Here is a 6,000-nt window from a genome sequence, read left to right as displayed (position 1 = left end):
TTATAAAAGAACAAAAAAAAAAATCTTCTTCTTTCATCTGCCAGAATCATTTATATATTTATTTATTGTGCGACCGAGCAAAAATACTAGATCCGAAATATATGTTGAAATAAAATATCTTGAAATTTTTGGATGAAGTCATCATTTGGTTTTTACAATTGGGGGAGAGGTAGGGTATGGACTCAAGATAAGGAGGATGTTACTATCAGGGTTGGAGAGTAACTTTTAGAAGGATACTTGTAATAACAATATAATAATTAAGATAATTTGTGAAGCTTAGAAGCGTGCAAGAACATTCCTTGAAGATAGATGAAGCTTCTTTTTTCTTGAGCGGGGATGAAAGAATAAATTATAGCGCTATGTTTCATGTTTTCTTTTCCCTTTTCTTTTTATATCAATTTATTGATATGATATATGATGTTTGAATTTAAGATCTCTAGAAATAATATGATTTTACTAAAATCATTTGATTCATGTTTTCAAATAAGCCACATTTAAAACGTACGCATAACAAGTTTCCTAGAGATATACTAAAGAACAAAAACACCACCATCTATATATATGAAAGTAGGTGATTATATGACAAGGAGTGACCAAAACTCTATTTAATTCGATTTTTTTTAACTATAAGTTACTTGAAATGAATTATTTGATTAAATTCAAAACTTCAATTTAGATAATGAAAAAATCAAAATTTAAAACGTCATTTTGATAGATCTTCTTTTATTTGTTAAAATCACAACCCTACATGAACTCACTTCAACCTGGTATATCTGATCACCAAACGGTTGATTTAAACGTATTTAAACCCCAACCCTTGGGTGAGCAAGATGACACGGAAAAATTATATTCCATGCTTCCTCAAATTCTCACTATTAATATTAGAGATGAATTAAAAAGGTTTGCCCTTTTATTTGTTTCTCTACTTTATATTCGTTTATTTAGTTATTATCTGATATTTTTTCTTTTTCATTTTAAAATTTAAAAAATATTGATATTTACATTTCCTAAATATCAATATATTACAACTTTAAAAATTCAAGCCCTGCAACGGGGCGTCTTCCTAGTATTATTGTATATTCCATTTCAATGTGTATATAAAATATAAGCATTTTTACTAATATACTAGTTTATGTATCTAATACATGTGCATGCTTGCCCGAATTCAAGATTATTTAATTATTCAATCCCCCCAAAACAAAATTGAAAAACCAAATATTCATTCTTTCTCTCTCATCTCTTTCTAAAAGAGATTGAAAAATTCATTGTACAACTTCAGTAAGATAGTATTATTCTTATATATATATATAAGAGGTGTACGTTTCATAAGTTATTAAAGTACTTATTAAAGTTGTTAAAGGAAGATTTTGAACCTATACTACTTTAAAATTAATATACTTTAAAATCACTAATAAAAAAACACAAAACACATTGAAGTAGGATTAGTTTTGATTACATTCATTAGGCAGAAGAAAATGCTGCAAATATCTAAGCCCATCTTCAATGCTCAAATACCTCCATTCCACAATCCTCAATAATCCTACGCTCAGTTTCTCCACTTTCATGTCTGCGCCGCCAATATAAAGCTTCAGATCAGCACAATCCCACTTCCCACATCGCTGGAGCAACACCCCGGACAAGGAAGCTCCTCCGAGAACCATCCTTGCGCCGCCCTGGACCTGGAACTCAACTTTCCTTTCCGATCCATCATTTTAAAAACTGCTTCCCATCCTTCTAAAACCACGTTCCACGTTATGTTTATCTCTTCCACAGATTCAATCCCCGAAAAACTCCCATGTTTCACGTCAATATCGAACTTGAACACTTGGTTTCCTTTGATGCTATTGACCTTGCTCCGGCTTCTGCTACGTCCAAGATGGGGACTCCCTTGGAGGACAATTCAATAGCAAAGATGAGATTTTCAATGGAAAGACGTGGCTTAGACGGTGGTTTGTGACGGCGTTTGAAGGCGGCGAGGCCGATAGCATAGAGTCGACGATACGGGACGGAAGGACAAGAGATTTTGAGATTAGACAAAGAAGGGAAACTAGAGGCGCAAAGGGGTGCCAAACGAGGTCTAGGGACAATGCTTGAGACCATGATTTGGAAACACATGAAGCAATGGCTAAAGTTTGAGGATCAAGGTAGTGAGCAACCAAGACAAGGGCCTCCCATGGCGGTAGAGTTTTGCCTTTGGGGTTTCGCTCGGACATTAGCTTTGGTTGTTTTCTGTCTGCTACGTACGATCCTATAGTTTTGGTTGTGTTTTTAAGGACGGGGCGTTTAGCTGTTGAGGTTGAGACCTTGTGTGTAGGCCACGTGTAGTATTATGGGATGTTGCATGGAAATCATTTTACACGTCAGCTAGGAGAAATAGGTTCTATGCATTACACGTGCATTTTCATGTTATACACACGTCTCATGGGGTTTAGATTTCATGTGAATCTTGGACAGGCCCACAGTTCGAAACTTCAAAATGTATTACATCCAAAGGCCCACTTTATGAACTAGGCTAGCTTCAAGAATTTTGTAAGGATCCACAGTTAGGATTTTGTAAGGCGCCATTGGAGTTATTACTAGGAATTATCATGGATTGGTCATAGGGTGCAACGCTCGGAAGCTGGAAGGAACCCTTACAGCAGAGAACGTGGAGGTGGAGGCGGAGGCGGAGGCGTTCAATGCAGGGGATTGAAATGGCCAGCGAGATCGGATGGAGGATGGTGGACATCGAAGGTGACTTACGTAATTATCAACCGACAGAGATCAAGGAGAGATCAAGGGACACTGATCTCTCCTTTGTGGGCATGCTACTTAACAAATCTCGGACAATATTAACAGAGCTTACTTCTTTAAGGGTGAAGCACGCTCCAAGGGCTGCAAACCGAGTGGCTCACGAGTTTGCTAGGTGGGCAGCCCACTGTACCTTACCGATTTGGTTTGTTAGTGATGTTCCTTGATGTATTTGCAATTGACTGTACATGATGCTATTGGTATCCAATGAATGAGTCTCTTATTGTTATAAAAGAAAAAAAAACATACTCATCACATTAGATTTTTATTTAGAGAATTTTAATTTGAACTTTTTGAGATGATATTATTCAAAATGAAATAGGATACTATTTTTTTGTCCTCTGACTATGAAAAATTATAAAATGATCCATTGATTATATAGTGTTGCTATGTTGAGTTTCTTTACTATTAAAAATTACAATAGATCACTTGATTATTAATATGTTCTAAAACCATCATTTTCCACTAAAAAATCGACGACCTTTGAGCTGGACGTTAACTTTTTTGATCGAGATATGATAAAATCTGAGTATTCGTTTACATTATGCCGTCGAGTCAATACTTGAAACATTATTTTGTTGAGTCATTACTTAAAAGTAACAATAGTGCCAATTAACATCATTAAAATATAATTCTAGTATGATAACATCCAACTCAAACAACCATAAATATTTTTAACAGAGAAGGATGAGTTTGTGACATATGAATAGTCGATAATCATTTTATAACTTTTAATAGTTGAGAGACTCAACAAAATAATACCCTATTGTCGGGAGACCATTTTGTAACTTTTAATCGTCAAAGACTCAACAAATCAACACTCTATATTCGAGAGACCATTGTGTATTTTACCCTATATTCTATAACTATACTATATATTTATTAAAACATATTTGAATGTGTCAAAAAAGTGCTTCTGTATTGAATTAAATGTACAATAAGCTTACAACTATTTATATACAATTGCTAACCAACTCATCTAACAACTGCCTAACGGTTCCCTAACAATCTATCTAACAAACCAACCATTTCTACAGAATAATTCCAAAACAAGTATTAATGTGTCTTTTGAAGGATAAAGCAAGGTTGAGGCGTAGGGGCTGGGGCGTTGGGGACATGTTGAAAAGGTTTAATTTTTTTTAGATATTGAATATTCTGAAATTAAAATTTTATCAATTCGTATCTGATTCAAATTATTCAAAATTTTAAAAACATATCGGATATCTGAATTTTTAAATTAAATCAATAGATTAATGAATCGAATCAGTCGAATCAAATACTTTTTTCACATCACTATTAGTCAAGGTGGCTTCTAAAATTGAAATAATAAAATAAAAATAAAAGTGGAAATTTTAAAGTTTAATATTAGTGGAAGCGAGGAACCAAAAGCAAAGCCAATATGTATTGTCTCTACCCTTTCATATAACTTATGGGGCACTAGTTTCAGGTCTGGCTTAATGCACCTTTTGTAACGTTTGCACCATTGGATGTTTATAAACCACAGTGTATAGTTTTATGTAACATTAGTGAATTTGATAATATCACATCGTTAACAATAAAATTAAATCAATTTAATTTTAAACTTATTGATAACGTGTTATCATTTAGTTCACTAACAGTACATAAAAATTATCTTTCTTCAGTAGATCATATATAAATATAATTTATAATATTTTTAAATAATCATGTCGTATTATATTATTTTCTAATACATCATTTCTTATTCATATTTTCATGTTTTGTACAATCAACTATAATTACATCGCATCTTAATTATATTTCGTAACATATTGATTTCATGTTTAGACATTAGTTATATCATATCTAATTAGATTTAATGGATAATGGACGTTGACCTACCAAGCATGCACCTAGAGACTTTAAACATTACAAAAATGTGGAAGCATCACGCCACCATGTGGACAACTAATGCCATGGATGCTATCTTCTTGATTCATCACATTTTTCCTTTCCTACCACTTTTCTCAAACTTTATCTTGACATTTCTTTAGGAATCAATGAAGCATTATCTCAATGATAAAGACCGAGATTCATAACATCTAAATGCGGAATTTGTGAACTTAAGAGTGATTCTAATGTTGAGCATAGTAAATTAGTTGAATATTGTTATGTTGTTAGGAGTTTGTTAGAAGTCAGTTAGAAGCAGTTACATTAGTATTAAAACTATAAATATGTAATTTGTGTACATTTGATATGATATGAAATCAGAAGTATTTTTCAACATGGTATCAGCCTAAATTCGGTCCTCCATCTTTTGCTTCTGTAGTCTTTTTGGCACCCTTTTCTATTCCTTTTCATACTCACCCATCCTCGTGTAATTTCTTTTTTTCCCCAATTTCTTTTCCCTTTTTTCTCTCGACATGCCTTCTACTGAGGAAATTGATTTTACTCATCTGTTGTACCTCCATCCTTCCGATATGCCTGAGCTTCTCCTCGTCTCTCTGCCGCTCGTCGGGTTAGACAATTACAGCATATGGAGTCGCTCAATGAAGATCGCATTGCTGGCCAAGAACAAGCTAGGGTTTATTGACGGTTCTTGTTAATGTAGTGATTTCAGCGACGCTTTACAAGTCCAATGGGATCTGTGCAATGCAGTGGTTCTCTCTTGGATTATGAACACCGTCAGTAAGGATTTGCCGGCTGGGCTGGTATTTGCCTCCAGCGCTGCTTTTGTTTGGAGTGATCTACAGGAACGATTTGATAAGGTAGATGGCTCTCGTATTTTTTTATTGCATAGAGAGATTGCTACTCTTTGTCAAGGTGAATCTACTGTTTCTGGATTTTTTACTCGCTTGAAAATGTTATGGGACAAGTACGAGTCCTTGATTCCCTTCACTGCCTACGATTGCGAAGTTTCCCAGCAGAATATGAAGCATCTCGTTCAACAGAAGCTATTTCAGTTCTTGATGGGTTTAAACGACTCCTATTCAGCAATTCACAGTCAGATTTTACTCATGCAACCTCTGCCAACGGTGAATCAAGCCTATTCCATGATGATTCAAGAAGAGTCTCAAATGTCTCACCTCTCGGTGGCTGCTGCTAAGGATACAGTATCATTTTTTTCCAATTCTGCTGCTACTCTTGACCGTAGACGTTTTTCTGGAACCTGTGCCTACTGTAAAATTAAGGGTCACAAGAAGGATCAATGCTATCGATTGATCGAATTTCCCCCAAATTACAAGTTCACAA

The sequence above is a fragment of the Hibiscus syriacus genome, unplaced genomic scaffold (genome assembly GCF_006381635.1).
Source record: "Hibiscus syriacus cultivar Baekdansim isolate YM2019G1 unplaced genomic scaffold, ASM638163v2 tig00000765_pilon, whole genome shotgun sequence".
NCBI lineage: Eukaryota > Viridiplantae > Streptophyta > Magnoliopsida > Malvales > Malvaceae > Hibiscus > Hibiscus syriacus.
The sequence above is the reverse complement of the archived record's forward strand: the minus strand, read 5'-3'. Positions refer to the sequence as shown.